Source organism: Cololabis saira, chromosome 10 (genome assembly GCF_033807715.1).
Source record: "Cololabis saira isolate AMF1-May2022 chromosome 10, fColSai1.1, whole genome shotgun sequence".
NCBI lineage: Eukaryota > Metazoa > Chordata > Actinopteri > Beloniformes > Belonidae > Cololabis > Cololabis saira.
The window spans coordinates 4,482,803-4,504,102 of NC_084596.1; the positions used below are offsets into that span (position 1 = coordinate 4,482,803).

The window sequence follows — 21,300 nt, forward strand, 5'->3', positions numbered from 1 at the left end:
GCGCGCTGATCTGTTGATCAGTGAGAGCACGGAGCGGCTGCTCAGCAGGTACCGCTTCCTGAAAAACATTTTGATGGATCTATGCCGTGATTTACAACCTACTGTATGTTGGAGTGAGAGACAAAACGCATCCCAGTCACATCCAGCTCCTGTCCACCCTGGGATTTTTTGCCCCCGGAACATTTTGACATATGCGGCATTTCGCAACCGACACTAAGCAAAATCATGCCGGCAGTGTTGGATGCAATCATTTCTCTGGCCCTAATTTACACCCAGTTTCCATAAATACATCAACAAGTCGAAATTAAACGAGGATTTCATGCCATCGCCGGATTCCCAAACATAATTGGAGCTATATTGCACCCAAATCACAATAAAAGCACCATCACATAATAAATCCAGTTACGTGAACATGAAAGGATTTCATTAAATCCATGCACATATAATCTGCGATGCAACTATGTCTCTGTTGCCCGTCGTTGCCCAGTGGCCTGAACGCACGACTCATTTATTCTGCAGAACAGCTCGGTTGGTGTTTGCACCTCCAAGCAGGAGCTTTTGACTCCAACCAAATCTTAATTTATGGATAATCTTCCAAGAAATATATCAAACATGGTCAACATAATTACTTTACTAGGTAAATATCACATACATAAATGCAAATGGAATAACAGCAAACCCTCCATTGTACATCTGAAAAATTAATGTAAACTGTACTTAGCGCAGTGCTTCTCAAAGTGTGGGGCGCGCCCCACTGGTGGGGAACGGAGACATGACAGGTGGGGCGCGAGCCGCGCGACAAACGGGAGGAAGTTTTCAATTTCATGCCTATTTTACTAGAAATGCTATTGACAATAAAGATAATTCACTCCAAACAAAACACACACAAACATATGTTAATGTTAATGTTAATTGCAGCGGGCCGATATTACTGTAGCTGCTACAGTGTAGCAGTACAACAAGGCAGCAGGTAACTGTGAGCAAGATGGATAGATTTGTGACACGGAAGACAAAAGAGCCAGCAACATCACACACACAAGACAAGACAGAGGGGCCAAGTCAACCAAAAATCCAACCGAAAAGAAAATATGACGAAAGCTATCTTGGTCTCGGATTTACGGTTTCAGTGGTCGGTGCAGAGGAGAGACCGATGTGTGTTCTGTGTCTGAAGCCGTTAGCAGCAGACAGCATGAGACCAAACAAACTAAGAAGACACCTGGAGACAACACACCCCAGTCACGCTACCAAACCACTGGATTTCTTTAAAAGAAAACTGGCAGAATATCGACAGCAGGAGCAAAGCACATGGCAAAGGCTGCGTCAGTTAACTCTCAAGCACAAATGGCCTCATATAAAGTTGCATAGAGAATCGCCCAATGCAAAAAGCCACAGCAATGATGGATGAGAAAAGCGCAGCCAAATTGAAAACTATCCCTCTTTCAAATGACACAATTGCGAGGCGTATATGTGACATGTCAGATGATCTTGAAGATCAACTCATACAAAACATAAAAGACACTCGTTTTGCATTGCAAGTGGATGAGGCTACCGACAGCAATAAGGACAGTTTGTTTATTTCATACGTCCGCTTCGTGAACAACGAGTCAATGTGCGAGGATTTGCTCTTTTGCAAATACGTAAAAAAGAGAGCCACGGCTGATGAGCTATTTAAGATCATGGACAGTTATTTTAAAGAACACGGTCTTAAATGGGAAAATTGTGTGGGTTTTTGCTCTGATGGCGCACAGACCATGGCAGGGAAAAGAAACGGGCTGCAGGCACTGATAAAGAAGGTTGCTCCAGATGCGCACTGTGTCATTCACAGGGAAACGCTCGCGTCAAGAAAGCTCAGCCCCGAACTAAACAAGGTTGTGGGCATTGTTAATTTTATTAAAACCCGACCCCTGAAAGCTCGACTGCTCTCTGCACTTTGCGAGGAGATGGGAGCTGATCACACATCCGTGCTGTTTCACAGCGAAGCGAGGTGGCTCTCCAGGGGCAAAGTGTTGTCGCGCGTCTTTGAGCTGAGAGTGGAGATTCGGCTTTTTTTGGAGGAGGAGCGCATGTCCAAGGCTGCAAGCAAATTCAGAGATGAACAATTTCTTCTGAAGCTGGCCTATCTCAGCGATGTTTTTTGCAAGCTGAATGACTTAAATCTTCAGCTACAAGGCAAAGACAAGCACCTACCTCACCTGGCAGATAAGATCACTGCGTTCTCCCGAAAACTCGAGGCATGGGGCAGACGCCTCGATCAGCAAAAAGTAGAGGTCTTTGAGAACCTGAGTGAAGTTGCTGAAACCATTCACACTGGAGCCACCACAGTGATCCCCTGTATAAAGCAGCACATCTCTTCTCTGAGAGAAATGTTTCAGAAATACTTCACGAACAACAGTGCTCAGTATGCCTGGATTATGGATCCATTCAGTGCAGCAGGTTGGTATTTTAAGATTTTATTGATCATAATCAATCATATATTTTATTTATGTTGTATATACTTACTAACTGAAATATACAGATTTCTTCATGTTTATTATGCAATGAAAAATAAAGTAATCCAATTTTTTTATTCTATCTGCAGTGCCTGCTGATTTGAGCCAACCTGAAGAGGACCAATTCATTGACATGACTCTGACTCCACCCTGAGGCTGAGGTTTACAGCTCACACTCTTAGTGAGTTCTGGATTGGAGTTGAAAGGGAATATCCCCTCATCGGACAGAAAGCTCTTAACATCATTCTTCCCAACTTCATATCTCTGCGAGATAGGCTTTTCAGCTGTAGCTTCTCTGAAAACAAAGCACAGATCCCCGCTCAACATTGAGCATGATTTGAGAGTGGCAGTTTCCAGCCAGTTCCCAGTTTTTGCAAATAAAGTTATTCTGTTGTTCTAATAAAGTTGTTCTCTTTTTGAACTTTGTGTTAATTGTTGTTTTTGATTTTGATTCAGTATCAAATATGACTGATATACTTGGTGCTAGTAATTTCAATACATTTAAAATAATTTCAAGTAATTCGTCAAGATTTCTGTTGGGGCGACGGGGGCAAGTGGGGCTTGAAAATCCCCACTTGTTCAAAGTGGGGAATGACGAAAAAAGTTTGAGAACCACTGCTCTACAGAGACTCTTTTAATCAGGGAAACAGAAACTCACGGCTCGGTTTCCTCGTTAAATCTTCTCTGAAGCGTCTGGTTCTTCTTCTTCTCTGGTTTACTGACGGATCTCAACCAACGGTACCAGGTTAAAGCGCCCCCTGCTGGACCGGACTGGAACACCAGGATTGGAAACAGCTTGTAGAGCCAAAGTAGCTGAAGTGGTGACTGTTTGGAGTGGAAGAGCGTTTACAGGACTGTCTCAGAAAATTAGAATATTGTGATAAAGTTCTTTATTTTCTGTAATGCAATTAAAAAAACAAAAATGTCATACATTCTGGATTCATTACAAATCAACTGAAATATTGCAAGCCTTTTATTATTTTAATATTGCTGATCATGGCTTACAGTTTAAGATTAAGATTCCCAGAATATTCTAATTTTTTAGATAGGATATTTGAGTTTTCTTAAGCTGTAAACCATGATATCTATTCTTTTATTCATCTATTATTTTATAGTTATATTTAAATCTGCAGCAACATTTTTTATTTATATAAAAGGTTGGTTGGTTTTTATTTTACTTTTACACAAATGTAGACTGAAATAGACCTACAGTTCACAGTTTAAAGTATTTTAAAGTACGCCTACAAATGCACACTGCACTTCTGTTGTTATATTTAGTGCTTGTAATAGCTAAAATAAATAAAAGAGGAAAACTTTTAAAATCTGTTATTTTTGCGCCTCCCGACATTTTTTTTTTTTTTGTAAGTGGGGGCGAAATGGCTCTTTTGATAATAAAGGTTGCAGACCCCTGGGTTACAGTCTAACTCATTCAGAATATAATAGGGGAAGAAAAGAAAGAAAACAAATGAATAAATAATATAAGATAATCACATCTATATTCCATTGTCTAGCCCGGTCTCTTTAAGAAAGACAAGGGCCGGGTTTCCCAGATCCAACCTCTCTTAAGGACTTAAGAGAGGTTCAAAGAAGGTTTGAACTAAGAGAGAACCCTAAGATACGGGTGTTTCCCAGATGACTTCTTAACACCGTTCTTTAGTTTCGCTCTTTCAGACGCTCTTTGGAGCAGCTGTCCGGTTCTGAAACCAAATCAATCGATGCCAGGCAAATCGATCACCGATCACTATCAGCGCATTTTCACACGCAGCACTGCTACCTAACGCACTAATTCCCTGCTGCCTGTGCGTTATGTGTGTTATAATGAAAAACTAAGATGATAAATATACTTCAATGACCCTTTTTCATGGTGAAAACAAGACTGCAACTAAATAAGAAGTAGTCTTGGTAAGAGAATAATGAGGAAGTGTATTGTTTTGTTATTAAATGTGAAAGATGGACGAATTAGGACAAATTATCTTAACGAACAGCATATAAGACCACATTGTATTCTCGTGACTAGTAAAACAGAATCATTCACCTCAAAAAAATATTCTGAAGTTTATTTAGCTGCCTTTTTCACTATTAAACAGAATATTGCATTCATCAACGTTGAATTTGCGGATGTTTGGAGACACACGGCGGGTGTGTGGAGACGCAGCTGGTGGCTCACCTGCCAACACGGAGCTCACGCCAGATGAAGAGAAGGTGATGGGCATCATTGGCAAGACAGCATCTGAGGGCATTGAGGGCGGGGTAGATGTCCTGGGGAACGAGGGGCTGTCGGAACCGGTGGATGAGCCATCTGGGAGCGGGGTCAGACCAGCACCACCAACCTCCCCGCCCCCGGCTCCAAGTACCGAGTCCGAGGAATACGTCGCCCTACACGCACTCCCGCCTGTCCCCTGATTCATAGCAGGGGTTTCAAAACTACACAGAGGGTCCCTGTGAATTGACCATTTTATTGATTTACTCCAAGAGTAGCCTACTCAGGCCATGTGTGTGTGCGTAATGTACGCTTTACGCATGACACGCGCCTCTTCCAGCCAAAAACACATGTAAACTCCCGAACACTTTCAAGAATACTTTGCTTTAATGTTCAATGCTACACCTTCAAAGCACTGAAAAAGCACTGAAACATTGCAGCAATAAAGTATTCTTGAAAGTTAGTGGCGGAGTTTAGTAGTTTTTAGACAGTTATGGGTGGTGTGGTGATAGTGGGTTTATTGCTGTTTTTTTTTTTTCTTAATGTTTGGGGATTAGGGGAGTTGGTTGGTGCTCAGGTGACTGCTTGGTGACTGGTGAAAGGGAAGTGAAATCAGAAAAACAAGTAGATGAGCTCGTCTTCTCTGGACACCGGCTTGGTGGAGTGCTGCTCGGGCATCGTTCTGAGGTCCGGGACCGGAGGTCCGGGGAGGTCCGGGGAGGTCCGGGGGCCGGAGGTCCGGGGAGGTCCGGGGGCCGGAGGTCCGGGGAGGTCCGGGGAGGTCCGGGGGCCGGAGGTCCGGGGAGGTCCGGGGACCGGAGGTCCGGGGACCGGAGGTGGGGCATCGTCGTCTTCAGAATCCGCGTCCTCATCCAAGGGAGGCGGCTCATCTGGTCCGGCGCGCACAGTCATATTGTGGAGCATGGCGGTGACTACGATGACACCACAACTCTTGGCAGGTGACAGGCGCAGCCCCCCCGATGAACGATGGATACAACGGAACCGTGACTTCGCGACGGCGTACGGCGACGCGGTTGATTTGCAGCGAGAATATGCTGTTTAGCAGCCATGGTATCTCACACGTGTGATTTTCACACATGTGAAGTATTTTTGAGTGTGGTACTTTATCTCATATATGCACGCAGATGTGGGATGTGTGCAGACAAATTATGGTAAATGATGATCCTTTTATTTTTGCGTAATGCATAAAGCATATAAAGGAACACACTTGTTATTCCTTATTTTTCTATTTTTCCCCTTTGCTGTCACCAATGAATGCTAAACAATATAAATCTAAAGTATAAAATAGATCAAAATTTGTGCGGGGTGCATTGTTTTAATATCTCATTGCTTGGTGTGATATTGATTTGCCTAACGCGGCTGGATCTGAGTCTTTGTTCACTAAGATGGTTGTAAAGACTGGGTCAGCAGCATCTTTCATTTCCTTCTTAATGAAAGAGTTTCTTAAGCTAAGAGCGACTCTGGGAAACGCGATTTTCTTTCACAGGCTCCTTAAGAAGGTTTGAAAGAAGCTCTTTGCTGTTAAGAACTACTTAACTGATCTGGGAAACCCGGCCAAGGAGTGTTGTGTAATAATCCCTCATGTTCTCACTGCTCTAACAACCTTCTAAACTCATTCACGTCCAGCTCCTACATCCTGTCTCTTAAAGCCTTCCTTTCTACCTCATACTGGACACAGTTAAAGATGTGATTGTTAGTGTAAATGTTGTGGAGACTGGTGGACGACGTCCTCTGGATCTGAGAGTCAGAGACGTCTGAGATGTTGAATTTCATCTGCTGGTTTTGAAAGAACGACTGCAGGATAAAATGATCTAAACTAGATTTGAAGAGAAGACGTCACAGCTGCACATGTAGAGAAAAGAGGAGGAAGTAGAAACTAGTTCTTCCCTCCAGCATCACTGGAAATGTAACATAAGTGACTTATTAATGAACAAGTTCATCAGAAGTTATATTATTATTAATAATAATGACAGAATGAAGATAAGAAATGTGTCGGCCGATTCGGGGGAAATGCTAAACCAAAGTGTCCTCTAAAGAGTAAATGTGAGTTAGGAGACCAGATCTAACTATCTGAAGGCTCTATAACCACAGAGGGACTCGAACCCTCAATCTTCTGATCCGAAGTCAGACGCCTTGTCCATTAGGCCATGTGGTCCACGAGTTGCTCCTCTGAGGTGACCGAGAGGTTAGGGTGAAGTATGAATCTTCCACCGAAAGCCAACGTTATCCACAACGTTGCAAATGTTTCCAAATGTAGTGGGTGTTTGAGTTTGAATTTGAGTTTATTCACAATACCAGAATAATAATTATAATAATACAATTGAATCAAACGGGTAGAGTGAAGGAAGGAAGGAAAGGAAGCTAGGAAAGCTTATAGGTGGGGGCCCATAGTTCATATAAGGGTGAGGGTACAGTCAATGGTATAAGCAGTTATCATCCGTAAAGAGATGGTTTTGAACACACCCAGGACGCTCAGTCAGGCTCCCTTCAGCTCCTCCCTCTGCTGCCCAGGTGCAGCATATCAGCTTCATCTGGACCAGTTGAACAATTTGTAGGCAATGCACCCACACTCAATGTAAATAATCTTTAAACTTTATGGTGAATGAAAACTGCTGATCAGCTCTGTTTTATAAAGCACATTTTTACATGAATAAAATAAGAATAACAAGAAAATAACACAACAAATGTTGAAGCACAACAGCCATGAAGACCATTTCTACAAGTGTTTGAACCAGCAATTTTAAATGTCTCATACCTGTTTAGATGTTTTTGTATAAGATTAAGGAAGAAGAACAACAGCAGAGGGCGCTGTTGCTACATTTGGTAACGTGTACAATTCAGAGGCGTCCTGGCTACTTTTGTACCCTGGGTGAACTGTCCAACAATCAGATAAATCAATCACCGCTTAGGAGGCAGGTAACCATATATGGTAAGTATAAAAGTTACCATCCTACATAGCTCTGTTACTTCACATAAAGCCAGGACTGTAGTGGAACAGGTTTGTGTACTAAATATATCACAGTGAGGCGAAATAAAGCTGCTCCAGAGGTAGAATGAACTTGTTGTGTCAACAGGGTTTTTATAACAAGTTGAAGACGTGTGTTGAGGGCCCTGTGGCTTAGTTGGTCAAAGCATCTGTCTTGTAAACAGGAGATCCTGGGTTCAAATCCCAGCAGAGCCTTTAAACTCATGAAGACAAAGGTAAGGATGTAACTCTTGTAATGTTTAAAACCATGTACTTTGTGGAAAAAAAGTATCCAATTCCTGGGTTTCCACACGGTTGGATAAAGTCCTCTCCTCTGTTAGGGAGGAAACTGTTTGTCAACAATTACAATGTTTCTCAGTGTAGTAAGTGCTCATCAGTGAACTGTTGTTGGCTGACCGTCACTGCCAGGGTTCTTGAGAAAGCTTTAAACCAGCCAGGAGTGCGTAGAAAAAGAGAGCTCTGTTCATTCAAATGTCAATTATCAATCTTCTCCAAGTCTATGGTCTCTTTTTAAGAGGATGCCTCTCTGGTGATCTGCCAGGCCCGTTAAAGCTTGGTTGTGTTTCCTTGACGTGCATAAAGCTTGTACAAGGTTGAAAAATGGAATGGCGACCGCCATCCAGCACATGGGTCTTGAACGTGTTAACGGTCGGCTTATGTACGTTACCCAAGCACACCTCTCCTATCACCACTCAGCCCAGATCCAGACGTTGGGCAAAGGGAGCATCATGTGTTCCGTTTATCTGCCGCCTGACCTTGTGTGCTCTGAGCACGTCTCTTCCGAGTAGCAGAAGTATTTCAGCCTCTGGGTCCAGCTCTGGAATGTGTTTGGCAATATGAAGGAGATGAGGCTGGTGCAAAACTGCGCTGGGTGTTGGAATCTCCATCCGGTTGTTCGGGATCTCAGGACACTCAAGGAGTGGTGGAAGGGACATGAGGACTTTGCTATCCAGTGACTCGATTTGGTATCCCTCTGCCTTCTTGCCATATGTTTCTATAATGCCAGAGCAAGTTCTGAGATGATACGAGAATGGTTCACTCTCCACACTGAACACCTCGAAGAACTCTGGTCTAGCTAAGGAACGATTGCTCTGGTCATCAAGAATTACGTAGGCTTTGATGGCTTTGTTCTTGAAACCCTTGGGATAAATCTTTACAAGGCAGATCTTAGAGCATGAACGACCCCACTGACCTAGGCCACACACTTCAGTGCAGCTTGTCGTAACATCAGTCACGTTAGAATAATCTTCTCCCTCCCCGCCATTCTCTTGTGGATGTGGAGGAGCGTTGACGCTCTGAGGTGATGGGCCAGGATGCATGGCTGCATCATGATAGGTGCTGTCACATTCAGAGCACTTCACAGAAAATTTGCAGTCTTTGGCAAGGTGGGAGGTCGAACCACAACACTTGAAACATATTCCTTTCTCTTTCAGGAAGGCCTTTCTGTCCTCGAGGAGTTTGTTTCTGAATGTCCTGCATTTTGTAAGCGGATGCGGTTTGTTGTGTAGTGGGCAGTTCTTGTTAGGGTCGTTGTTGGTCATAGAGACATCTGTTTTGTGTACCGTGATGGGTTTGTTGGTATTAAAGTTCTTCACAGTGAATTTATCTGGTTTTGCGAGGGCCGTGTTGTTGCTTTGATGAAAGAAGCTAGGGTCATTTCGTTTCTTTGCCTCATTGCACACAAAAGCACAAAAATAGTCAAAGGGAGGGAAGCGGCCATGGTTGTCTTCTTTGTACCATGACCCAGACGACACCCACTTCTCCTGAAGGCCATATGGGAGCTTGTCCACAATTGGTCCAATTCCACGGGAGGTGTCGAGATATGACAAACCTGTAAGGTATCCATCCTCCTTGGCGCCTTGTATCTCCATAAGCAGATCTTCAAGTTCACGCAACTTGGTGTGATCCTTGACTGAAATCTTAGGAAAACTGTCCAACCGCTGAAACAGTGACTGTTCAATTATTTCAGGGGCAGCGTAGCAATCATGTAGTCTCTCCCAGGCTTTTTGTAAAGCCAGGTTGGGATTTTTTACATGCACTGAGCAAATGCGTCTCACCTGTTCGCCAGACTCTTTTCCTAGCCCTTTGGTCATGAGGTCCAATTCTTGGATTGCTGTGAGATGTACTTCAGCTGCTGCATTGGTGAATGAGGACTGCCATGCACGAAAATTCTCTGGCTTATCATTGAATTGGGACAGTCCTGATGTAACTAGATCTCGTCGTGCCAATTACTGTGCCAAGGATTCTGGGAGAGACGGTGTGATAGCTGGAGGTTTACTTTGGGGAGTGTGGTACTGAGCGTGTAAGTTTATGGGAGAATCTTCCTTTTTACTTCAGATTTTGCCTCAACTCTGGTTGGCTCAGGTAGGTTTGATTCTGTAATGTTCACAGTTGGTCGCCATGTCTTGAAGCTGTCATGTGATTGTGCAGGTACTGGAGGTTTGACAGGTGGATCCGGTAACTGTGGGGAGGGAGACTGATTTTGAAGGTCAATCTGAGTTTGAACGTATTCGATTCGCTGGTGCGTTTTATTCTAACCTTTTCTGATTCGGATTTTCCATTTTCCATTATGGCATGTACTTCTGCAGCATCTTCCCACACCTGTGCCTCCACCATGGCTGCATCTGCTTCTCAATGTAGCATTAGCACTTCCAACTCTGTGTCTATCCTAGTTGCTTCCAACTTCTATTGGAGAACTTCTAATATCTCCTTATTTTTTCCATTTCACCACCAAGAACTATGAATGAATGAGACATCTCTAATCTTTCTCTCATCCATAGAGAGATTAGTTTAGAGGCTCTGCTGGGATTTGAACCCAGGATCTCCTGTTTACTAGACAGATGCTTTGACCAACTAAGGCACAGGGCCTCCTTCTTCACCACGACTGTCCGGTACAGCAACCGCATAACTGCGGACGCTGCACCGATCCGTCTGTCAATTTAGTTTAGTGGCTATCGTGTTTGTCTCACATGAAAAAGGTCCCTTGTCTGGCTGAACTTCTGGACCAGGACCTATCAGTGAAAAGAGCACATCATCCACTGGAAGAGCTGCTGAATAACAGAAGAGTGGTTCTTCATGATCACACCTCCTAATAAACTGCCTTACAAGGTAAAGTCTACCTTAAATACTTAAATACTTTCTTGTTGATGTCACCAGAGTTTCATGCTAATCTAAACTGACAAGTGTAATGTTTGATCAATTGTGTCATTTACATGATGAATTTAAATAAAAAAGACCTACCAAAGAACGTGTTGTACATGTGCCATCAAGTACTTTCTCTGACAAAACTCAAACATTAAACAAAAGTGTCCATAAAGTGGAAGTACATCAGTTATCCTTTCTTTAAATCTGAAATAGATATGTTTGTTTGATTGAATCAGAAACATTAGTCAACTAAATGTAGTAATACAACCCCTTTAAGAGAGCATAACGTGTTTCCCTGGAGGTCTAGTGGGCAGGATTTGCTGCTTTCACTACCATGGCCCAGGTTCAATTTCCATTCAGTGTAGAAATATGATCAGTTTCTTCTACTATTGTATATATGTTTGTGCTTCTGTCTGATTGTTGCGTTGGCTGCCTAACCTCTTCGTAATTATGACCAATTCAACTGTGCCCATGTCTTCATCAAACTGGACATCATTTCAGCAGTTGAATGTCCACCTGTTCTTCAAGAAAATATGTAAGGAATTAACTTTAAAAACCAAGGGGCGGTACACCTCCGTAAACTCTTCTTCCAACCTCACAATGTGTTCACTGACATACTGCAGAAACCGAGCACATATCTAAAGTTGGGTACACGGACCCTTTCAAGCTGTGATCGTATAGTGGTGAGTACTCTGCGTTGTGGCCGCAGCAACCCCGGTTCGAATCCGGGTCACAGCACCCCTGTGGCAGCAAGAGTGCTTCTCACATTTTTGGAAAAAGAAAGAAAAGGTGCCACGGACACAACAAAATCCACTAGGGTTAGTGGATCAGATTTTCACACCGTTCACACTTCAATTGATTGCGGTGGAGAGGGGGGGTGCTACAGCCCGGACACTTAGACGAGGGCCATTTCCGAATTCGCATACTGTACTACAAGTATGCACTGATTTGACGGTGAGTCAAAGGTGAGTTGCTGAGCAGCGGGGCAGTGAGACGGGTTGGTGAGTGGCTTTCAGGGCCGTGCTGTCAGTCTGTGTCCGGGACGAGGCGACGGCGGGCATAAAAAGAGATTCTCCCAGAGGTGCTCTAGATGCTGTCCTAAATAACTGCTCTTTTTACTTCTTCAATGACATATTCTGTGTGTATATAATCCTACCTCAATCAGAGTTTCCTCTGATCCAGCTGCAGCATCTAGAAGCTTCTTTGGCAGGCAGACAGCAAGTGCTAGTCTATTTTCTTAATGACACTTGTTTACTTGACTCAATCATGTAGGTATCATCGTACAAAACAAGACGTCTCCCCGTCGGGGAATCGAACCCCGGTCTTCTGCGTGACAGGCAGAGATACTGTCCACTATACTAACGAGGACAGCTTTTAGCCCAAAGAACTTCCTGATTGCAGGAACTTAATAACTGTGTACCAATGTCATTGGAAAGTCAGTGTCCAACTCCTTTTAAACTTTTATATCGGTCTGCGATTCTCGGCTCTCCACGGCCTCAGCGCGACGGGAATGCAGGTGAAGCCCTGCGAGTCTCGGCTCGGTTTGCCGCGAGGCTCTGGTCCAGCTGGTCCGGGGTTCCCCGCACCTCCGGGGACCCCCTCTCGGAACCTCTGCTGCTGGGGTCTGGTGGTGGAGCTAGTGTACGTTAATGGAGAATGACTGGCCTTTGGTCAGTTGTGGAACGGCAACAAAATTAATTTCTGCATGAGACCCAATGCCAGAAAGAGATGGTCGGCCTTCCTGTCCTGTGCACCAAGAAGAGGACTGGAGTGGTTTTCCAAGTCCAAATAATGTTATTGCAAAGTCATACATGTTTCCGCCCAGTTTCGAACAGGGGACCTTTCGCGTGTGAGGCGAACGTGATAACCACTACACTACGGAAACAGACATGCTTTAAAAGCGGTGGGCATAAAAATAAAATCCTTTAAAAAACTCTGCTACAATTCTTGACAGTAAGATGGATACTGCAGGTTTTCTCCTGGCTGCTCTCAAAGACTCATGCTGATGTTAACCATTACACCATGGAACCAACTTCTGCTGTTATTGTGGTCTGACATTGTGGTGGTGGCACCTGACAGAGTGCCGTCCATGAGTGCTGTCCATGCTACCGAGAGCGTCTGGGTGTTTAGGGTACCAGGGCCCTGGTCCTCCAGCTCCACGGGCTGGCTCTTTCACTCCGGTGGACGGTCGGGGGGGAGCTTAACAGCGGGTCCCCGGGTTCGCACGGTGAGCCGGGTCTTTGGGTGGCTCCGTGTCTGGACGGTGAGTCAAAGGTGAGTTGCTGAGCAGCGGGGCGGTGAGCCGGGTTGGTGAGTGGCTTTCAGGGCCGTGCTGTCAGTCTGTGTCCGGGACGAGGCGACGGCGGGCTTAAAAAGCGATTCTCCCAGAGGTGCTCTAGATGCTGTCCTAAATAACTGCTCTTTTTACTTCTTCAATGACATTTTCTGTGTGTATATATTCCTACCTCAATCAGAGTTTCCTCTGATCCAGCTGCAGCATCTAGAAGCTTCTTTGGCAGGCAGACAGCAAGTGCTAGTCTATTTTCTTAATGACACTTGTTTACTTGACTCAATCATGTAGGTATCATCGTACAAAACAAGACGTCTCCCCGTCGGGGAATCGAACCCCGGTCTTCTGCGTGACAGGCAGAGATACTGTCCACTATACTAACGAGGACAGCTTTTCGCCCAAAGAACTTCCTGATTGCAGGAACTTAATAACTGTGTACCAATGTCATTGGAAAGTCAGTGTCCAACTCCTTTTAAACTTTTATATCGGTCTGCGATTCTCGGCTCTCCACGGCCTCAGCGCGACGGGAATGCAGGTGAAGCCCTGCGAGTCTCGGCTCGGTTTGCCGCGAGGCTCTGGTCCAGCTGGTCCGGGGTTCCCCGCACCTCCGGGGACCCCCTCTCGGAACCTCTGCTGCTGGGGTCTGGTGGTGGAGCTAGTGTACGTTAATGGAGAATGACTGGCCTTTGGTCAGTTGTGGAACGGCAACAAAATTAATTTCTGCATGAGACCCAATGCCAGAAAGAGATGGTCGGCCTTCCTGTCCTGTGCACCAAGAAGAGGACTGGAGTGGTTTTCCAAGTCCAAATAATGTTATTGCAAAGTCATACATGTTTCCGCCCAGTTTCGAACAGGGGACCTTTCGCGTGTGAGGCGAACGTGATAACCACTACACTACGGAAACAGACATGATTTAAAAGCGGTGGGCATAAAAATAAAATCCTTTAAAAAACTCTGCTACAATTCTTGACAGTAAGATGGATACTGCAGGTTTTCTCCTGGCTGCTCTCAAAGACTCATGCTGATGTTAACCATTACACCATGGAACCAACTTCTGCTGTTATTGTGGTCTGACATTGTGGTGGTGGCACCTGACAGAGTGCCGTCCATGAGTGCTGTCCATGGTACCGAGAGCGTCTGGGTGTTTAGGGTACCAGGGCCCTGGTCCTCCAGCTCCACGGGCTGGCTCTTTCACTCCGGTGGCCGGTCGGGGGGGAGCTTAACAGCGGGTCCCCGGGTTCGCACGGTGAGCCGGGTCTTTGGGTGGCTCCGTGTCTGGACGGTGAGTCAAAGGTGAGTTGCTGAGCAGCGGGGCGGTGAGCCGGGTTGGTGAGTGGTGTTGAAGAATATTACAAAGTCCAGTTCAAGAGTCTGTATGTAAGTATGTAAGTATGTGTATGTGTATGTAAGTATGTCCCAAATACTGGACTGGCGTTGAGAAGGGTAACTGTGTCCATTTCGCATGCAGGGGCAGAGGGACTGGCTAAAAGTAAATCGTCAACATATTGAATCAGAGTGGAGCCTCCAGGAAATGACACGTCTTTGAGGTCATTATTTAGAGCACGAGAAAAAATTGTAGGTGACTCAGTATACCCTTGGGGTAATCTGGTGAATGTGTATTGTTGTCCATCATATGTAAATGCAAATAAATATTGGCTATCCTTATGTAGAGGGACATAAAAGAATGCACTGCAAAGGTCCAACACAGTATAGTGGGTGGAATTGGCAGGTATTGACGACAAAACTGTAGTAGGATTTGGAACTAAAGGGAAACGTGGGAGTACCACTTCATTTATAGCTCGTAGGTCCTGTACAAATCTATATTCTGGTTTACCTGGTTTTTTAACAGGAAGTATAGGCGTGTTGCATGGACTATCACACGGCACTATTATTCCCTGGCTTAACAGAGATTGAACTATAGGGCGGATGCCCTCTCTCTTTTCCTGAGAAAGAGGATACTGTGAAATCTTTGGCAAAGAGACATTCTGTTTCAGCAATATCTGTACTGGTTCAGTAGATTTGATCAAACCAATGTCATTAGAAGAAGAAGACCATACTGATGGGGGCACGCTGGACACTATTCTATCCTGTGTTTTCCCTTTTTCCGCATCCATCAGCTGGTTCTGATCTATCAGAGCTGCTAGTACAGCGGTTGTGTTATCTTGGTTAGTCTCTAAAAGATACCGTCTGGTGTGCAGTAAATGGTACAATTTAGTTTGCACAACAAGTCTCTCCCTAATAGATTTACAGGTGTGGTGTCTGACAGCAGAAAGGAGTGAGAAGTTGTGAAGTTTGACATGCTTTCAGTAAACGGGCCTATAGATACTGTAGTAGGCTCAGAGACAGGTAAACACATGGGAATCCCTCCAACCCCCACAGCTCTGACAGTTTCTTTAGATGATTTCAAATTTGTAGAAGTGATTGGTCTTAAAGTTGAAAGAGAAGCTCCTGTATCTACCAGAAATGATGTAGATTTTCCATTTACATCTATTGTTAAGTTAGGCTCTTCATTTGTTTTTGCTAGTTTTATCAGTGGAGCTACTGTTAAAGTTATTTCTGTTTCAATTTGGGCACTGTCCTGACAGCTCTATGGATTGTGCTGTGGGGTTTGTTGGACCTCCATGTGATCACTTGATGGAGTTACCATAGGCAGGGTAAAATTAGGTTGGGATGTTCTATAGGGGCAATCTTTTATCCAATGATCTGGTTCACCACAACAGAAGCAGTTCCTATTGTTTTTGTTTGGGAAGTGCGACGTGTGACCTTTGTTGTGGTGTGAGTGATTCATTGGTCCACATCTTTGGTTGATCCCTCTGCCGCTGCGTCCTCCTCTCGGTACTCCGCCTGTGTAGTGAGACACTTGGGCAAGCATTAGCGTTTCATACATTTTAGATTCCTTTTGTTCTGTGTTGTCCCAGTGGTGTTGAGCTATTTCCACCAGTTCAGTCATTGCTTTCCCCGCCCACCCAACTGTCAGTACTACTTTAGCCTTAACCTTTGGTTGAAGGCAGCTAACAAATATATCTTGCAAGTAACCTGGAGGAAGTCCATTAATCTGATCCTGTGACAAACCACAATTTTCTTTTGCTGTCAACATCATTGTAGCATAGAGTTCCCTGGGATTCTCATCTTTTCCTTGTTTAAGTTTTGTGAGAGGAGTATAATCCACTTTTTGTACTACTTCCTTTTGAACTGCTAAAGTGATGAAGCTGTAAAGGGTCTGAGCTTCTTCTGGTGTGATTTTGGCAACAGCTGTAGGATCAGAGGAAATTCTACATGCATCAAGTACTCTGCTTTTCAAATCAGGTGGCAAAGTTAGCTTTAACAGTTGCATTATGTCAGGCATGTGAGGTGTGTATATTGTGCATACTGATTCCCATTCATCTAGCCATTTTTGTTTATTTTTTCTGACATCCTTGGGAAAATCTCCTACTATCGCTTTTAGTTCTCTTCGGCTCCAAGGTTTGTAGATAACATCTTTTCCCATTGTGATCAGTGGAGCTAATTTTACTGATTGTGTTTTCTTTGGTTTTCTGCCTCTTTTCACAACCCACTCCTCTTCACTGTTTTGGCTATTGTCTTCAGACTTGGGATGTTGTAAAATCCAGTCATCATCAGAAGTGTCATCGTCACTTGATTCTTTAATCTGTTTTACCGGATAAAGGTTTTTGATTTGATCATTTAAATGGTTTTCCACTTTCATTTTTGTCTGCGTTGTGTTTTTAAGTTGTTCCAATTCTTTCACAGGGTACATAGTTGTGGCATGATTGTTTTTGTTTATTTTAATGTTTGTGGAGGACCCGGTTAATGGGTCTAATTCCTTCTTTGTCTGCGTTGCGTTTTTACACTCTTCTAATTGAGCCATCAGCTTTTTGTTCTGATCCGTAAGCGAAGCTATTTGGGATTCTGCATTACGGCGTCTGCTTTCATCCCTCCAAAATCTGAAGGAGTTGAAGTGCTTTTGTCCAAATGTTTGAGAATTTAATTTTTCTTTTAAATTTTCTAATCTAGTCCGGTCAAAGGTCCCACTTGGGGGAAATTTTAAGAGACCGTCGTCTTTAGTTATCTTAACCCATGTTTTAACAAACTTAGTGCTATTGGTACCGTAGTTATCGTACATGTATTTAGAAGGACCAGTCAACTCTTCCTCTGACTCTTTACTGAGAAAACTTCCCATTTTTCCTTCTGTAAGATCCCTCCCAGAGAAAAAAAAAAAAAAAAACTTCAATTACACTTACTTTTACCCACAAATCACTTTCTGATTCTTCCAACCATCAGTCTACTTGAGCCTACAAATCATTTGGCTTAATGTAAGGAGAGCGAGTCGATTCTTACTGAAATGAAATATACCCCAAGTATTTGAGAGAGCTAGTCATCCCCATTTATAAAATAAAACCAGTTCTTCTACATATATGTCCGTTTTCCACAAATAACTCAGTGTTCCATCACTTTTATGGACCTCACGTCCTGCATATGCAAGTCCCACTGGACTTAGTTTTGGTACTCAGACCAACCGTTTCGTTCTGGCCATTTCTTTCTTTTTAATGTTACCCGAGATATTAAACCTTTTTAGAAGAGCGAGTCAATTCTAAGGCAGGAGAAGCAGAACATTCTCACAACACAATCAAATTCAAGTGTTATGAAATTGTCAGCATTCCTAAAACATCTCTACAATAACCTTCCCAATAACACAAAATAATAATAAAAAATATAACTTTCACAACCACACAGCGGACTTACCTAAATTTAAGGATAACGTCAACTTTCTCTGGCACTCCAGTTCACAGACTTTCGACAACAGCCCAGAAACAATAATTTGGGATTTAAATGGATCCCTTACCTTTGAAAATTTAGATAGAGTCGCTGGTTGTGCCGTGGGTCTGGAAAAGGAGTTTCCGTCGAAGGTTTATTGTCAATCCGGGTCACCTGCACCAAATTGTTGAAGAATATTACAAAGTCCAGTTCAAGAGTCCGCTGTGTGATGAGAGATTTTATTCTAGCCGGCGTTCAGCAGACAGATACAGACAGTGTCTTGTTCGGTGGGCTGACACCGAGTGAAATTGAAACAAGCTTTTTATACAAGAAGTTAAAGCAAGAATACACAAATCAGGCGAGAGACAAAAAGTAATTTACAGTCGGATGTGACTCGCGCCAAATGTCATTATCAGACATTTGTCATGACTGTCACAGACCTCCAAATCACCCCATAGGGTGCTCTCGTTGATTCAAATCTGTTTGAACCAACTTCCGAGGTGTCGGGATCTGCACGGGGGTAGGGGGCTGAAGTCACAACAAAAGGTGTTGAGTCCAGTTGTCTGTTTGAGCCAACTTCCGAGGTGTCGGGACCTTCACATGGGGTAGGAAATTGGAGTCACAGAACAAAAGGTCTTGAGTCCAGTTCAAAGCCCTGTAGGGGGTAGGGGCTGGAGCTTCCCATGACAATGTGGCTCGACAGTGGCTTTCAGGGCCGTGCTGTCAGTCTGTGTCCGGGACGAGGCGACGGCGGGCTTAAAAAGCGATTCTCCCAGAGGTGCTCTAGATGCTGTCCTAAATAACTGCTCTTTTTACTTCTTCAATGACATTTTCTGTGTGTATATAATCCTACCTCAATCAGAGTTTCCTCTGATCCAGCTGTAGCATCTAGAAGCTTCTTTGGCAGGCAGACAGCAAGTGCTAGTCTATTTTCTTAATGACACTTGTTTACTTGACTCAATCATGTAGGTATCATCATACGAAACAAGAAGTCTCCCCGTCGGGGAATCGAACCCCGGTCTTCTGCGTGACAGGCAGAGATACTGTCCACTATACTAACGAGGACAGCTTTTAGCCCAAAGAACTTCCTGATTGCAGGAACTTAATAACTGTGTACCAATGTCATTGGAAAGTCAGTGTCCATCTCCTTCTAAACTTTTATATCGGTCTGCGATTCTCGGCTCTCCACGGCCTCAGCGCGACGGGAATGCAGGTGAAGCCCTGCGAGTCTCGGCTCGGTTTGCCGCGAGGCTCTTGTCCAGCTGGTCCGGGGTACCCGCACCTCCGGGGACCCCTCTCGGAACCTCTGCTGCTGGGGTCTGGTGGTGGAGCTAGTGTACGTTAATGGAGAATGACTGGCCTTTGGTCAGTTGTGGAACGGCAACAAAATTAATTTCTGCATGAGACCCAATGCGAGAAAAATATGGTCGGCCTTCCTGTCCTGTGCACCAAGAAGAGGACTGGAGTGGTTTTCCAAGTCCAAATAATGTTATTGCAAAGTCATACATGTTTCCGCCCAGTTTCGAACAGGGGACCTTTCGCGTGTGAGGCGAACGTGATAACCACTACACTACAGAAACAGACATGCTTTGAAAACGGCGGGCATAAAAATAAAATCTTGTAAACAACTCTGCTACAATTCTTGACAGTAAGATGGATACTGCAGGTTTTCTCCTGGCTGCTCTCAAAGACTCATGCTGATGTTAACCATTAAACCATGGAACCAACTTCTGCTGTTATTGTGGTCTGACATTGTGGTGGTGGCACCTAACAGAGTGCTGTCCATGAGTGCTGTCCATGGTACCGAGAGCGCCTGGGTGTTTAGGGTACCAGGGCCCTGGTCCTCCAGCTCCACGGGCTGGCTCTTTCACTCCGGTGGCCGGTCGGGGGGGAGCTTAACAGCGGGTCCCCGGGTTCGCACGGTGAGTCGAGTCTTTGGGTGGCTCCGGGTCTGGACGGTGAGTCAAAGGTGAGTTGCTGAGCAGCGGGGCGGTGAGCCGGGTTGGTGAGTGGCTTTCAGGGCCGTGCTGTCAGTCTGTGTCCGGGACGAGGCGACGGCGGGCTTAAAAAGCGATTCTCCCAGAGGTGCTCTAGATGCTGTCCTAAATAACTGCTCTTTTTACTTCTTCAATGACATTTTCTGTGTGTATATAATCCTACCTCAATCAGAGTTTCCTCTGATCCAGCTGCAGCATCTAGAAGCTTCTTTGGCAGGCAGACAGCAACTGCTAGTCTATTTTCTTAATGACACTTGTTTACTTGACTCAATCATGTAGGTATCATCGTACAAAACAAGACGTCTCCCCGTCGGGGAATCGAACCCCGGTCTTTTGCGTGACAGGCAGAGATACTGTCCACTATACTAACGAGGACAGCTTTTCGCCCAAAGAACTTCCTGATTGCAGGAACTTAATAACTGTGTACCAATGTCATTGGAAAGTCAGTGTCCATCTCCTTTTAAACTTTTATATCGGTCTGCGATTCTCGGCTCTCCGCGGTCTCAGCGCGACGGGAATGCAGGTGAAGCCCTGCGAGTCTCGGCTCGGTTTGCCGCGAGGCTCTTGTCCAGCTGGTCCGGGGTACCCGCACCTCCGGGGACCCCCTCTCGGAACCTCTGCTGCTGTGGTCTGGTGGTGGAGCTAGTGTACGTTAATGGAGAATGACTGGCCTTTGGTCAGTTGTGGAACGGCAACAAAATGAATTTCTGCATGAGACCCAATGCCAGAAAGAGATGGTCGGCCTTCTTGTCCTGTGCACCAAGAAGAGGACTGGAGTGGTTTTCCAAGTCCAAATAATGTCATTGCAAAGTCATACATGTTTCCGCCCAGTTTCGAACAGGGGACCTTTCGCGTGTGAGGCGAACGTGATAACCACTACACTACGGAAACAGACATGCTTTGAAAACGGCGGGCATAAAAATAAAATCTTGTAAAAAACTCTGCTACAATTCTTGACAGTAAGATGAATACTGCAGGTTTTCTCCTGGCTGCTCTCAAAGACTCATGCTGATGTTAACCATTAAACCATGGAACCAACTTCTGCTGTTATTGTGGTCTGACATTGTGGTGGTGGCACCTGACAGAGTGCTGTCCATGAGTGCTGTCCATGGTACCGAGAGCGTCTGGGTGTTTAGGGTACCAGGGCCCTGGTCCTCCAGCTCCACGGGCTGGCTCTTTCACTCCAGTGGCCGGTCGGGGGGGAGCTTAACAGCGGGTCCCCGGGTTCGCACGGTGAGTCGGGTCTTTGGGTGGCTCCGGGTCTGGACGGTGAGTCAAAGGTTTGTTGCTGAGCAGCGGAGCGGTGAGCCGCTTTCAGGGCCGTGCTGTCAGTCTGTGTCCGGGACGAGGCGACGGCGGGCTTAAAAAGCGATTCTCCCAGAGGTGCTCTAGATGCTGTCCTAAATAACTGCTCTTTTTAC

General features: G+C 44.9%; 11 non-coding genes across 11 annotated transcripts; 2 read left to right on the forward strand and 9 right to left on the reverse strand.

Annotated features, from left to right (window-relative positions):
- Window positions 1–6,792: 6,792 nt before the first annotated feature.
- trnar-ucg (transfer RNA arginine (anticodon UCG)) lies at window positions 6,793–6,865 on the reverse strand. Its single transcript has one exon. It is a non-coding gene; the product is annotated as a tRNA-Arg (tRNA).
- Window positions 6,866–7,817: 952 nt separating this feature from the next.
- trnat-ugu (transfer RNA threonine (anticodon UGU)) lies at window positions 7,818–7,891 on the forward strand. The gene has a single exon. It is a non-coding gene; the product is annotated as a tRNA-Thr (tRNA).
- Window positions 7,892–10,490: 2,599 nt separating this feature from the next.
- trnat-agu (transfer RNA threonine (anticodon AGU)) lies at window positions 10,491–10,564 on the reverse strand. Its single transcript has one exon. It is a non-coding gene; the product is annotated as a tRNA-Thr (tRNA).
- Window positions 10,565–11,506: 942 nt separating this feature from the next.
- trnah-gug (transfer RNA histidin (anticodon GUG)) lies at window positions 11,507–11,578 on the forward strand. The gene has a single exon. It is a non-coding gene; the product is annotated as a tRNA-His (tRNA).
- A 558-nt stretch (window positions 11,579–12,136) lies between these two features.
- On the reverse strand, window positions 12,137–12,208 carry trnad-guc (transfer RNA aspartic acid (anticodon GUC)). Its single transcript has one exon. It is a non-coding gene; the product is annotated as a tRNA-Asp (tRNA).
- Window positions 12,209–12,652: 444 nt separating this feature from the next.
- trnav-cac (transfer RNA valine (anticodon CAC)) lies at window positions 12,653–12,725 on the reverse strand. The gene has a single exon. It is a non-coding gene; the product is annotated as a tRNA-Val (tRNA).
- Window positions 12,726–13,445: 720 nt separating this feature from the next.
- trnad-guc (transfer RNA aspartic acid (anticodon GUC)) lies at window positions 13,446–13,517 on the reverse strand. Its single transcript has one exon. It is a non-coding gene; the product is annotated as a tRNA-Asp (tRNA).
- A 444-nt stretch (window positions 13,518–13,961) lies between these two features.
- On the reverse strand, window positions 13,962–14,034 carry trnav-cac (transfer RNA valine (anticodon CAC)). Its single transcript has one exon. It is a non-coding gene; the product is annotated as a tRNA-Val (tRNA).
- Window positions 14,035–18,875: 4,841 nt separating this feature from the next.
- On the reverse strand, window positions 18,876–18,947 carry trnad-guc (transfer RNA aspartic acid (anticodon GUC)). Its single transcript has one exon. It is a non-coding gene; the product is annotated as a tRNA-Asp (tRNA).
- A 442-nt stretch (window positions 18,948–19,389) lies between these two features.
- Window positions 19,390–19,462, reverse strand: trnav-cac (transfer RNA valine (anticodon CAC)). Its single transcript has one exon. It is a non-coding gene; the product is annotated as a tRNA-Val (tRNA).
- A 1,235-nt stretch (window positions 19,463–20,697) lies between these two features.
- On the reverse strand, window positions 20,698–20,770 carry trnav-cac (transfer RNA valine (anticodon CAC)). The gene has a single exon. It is a non-coding gene; the product is annotated as a tRNA-Val (tRNA).
- Between the last annotated feature and the right edge of the window lie 530 nt (window positions 20,771–21,300).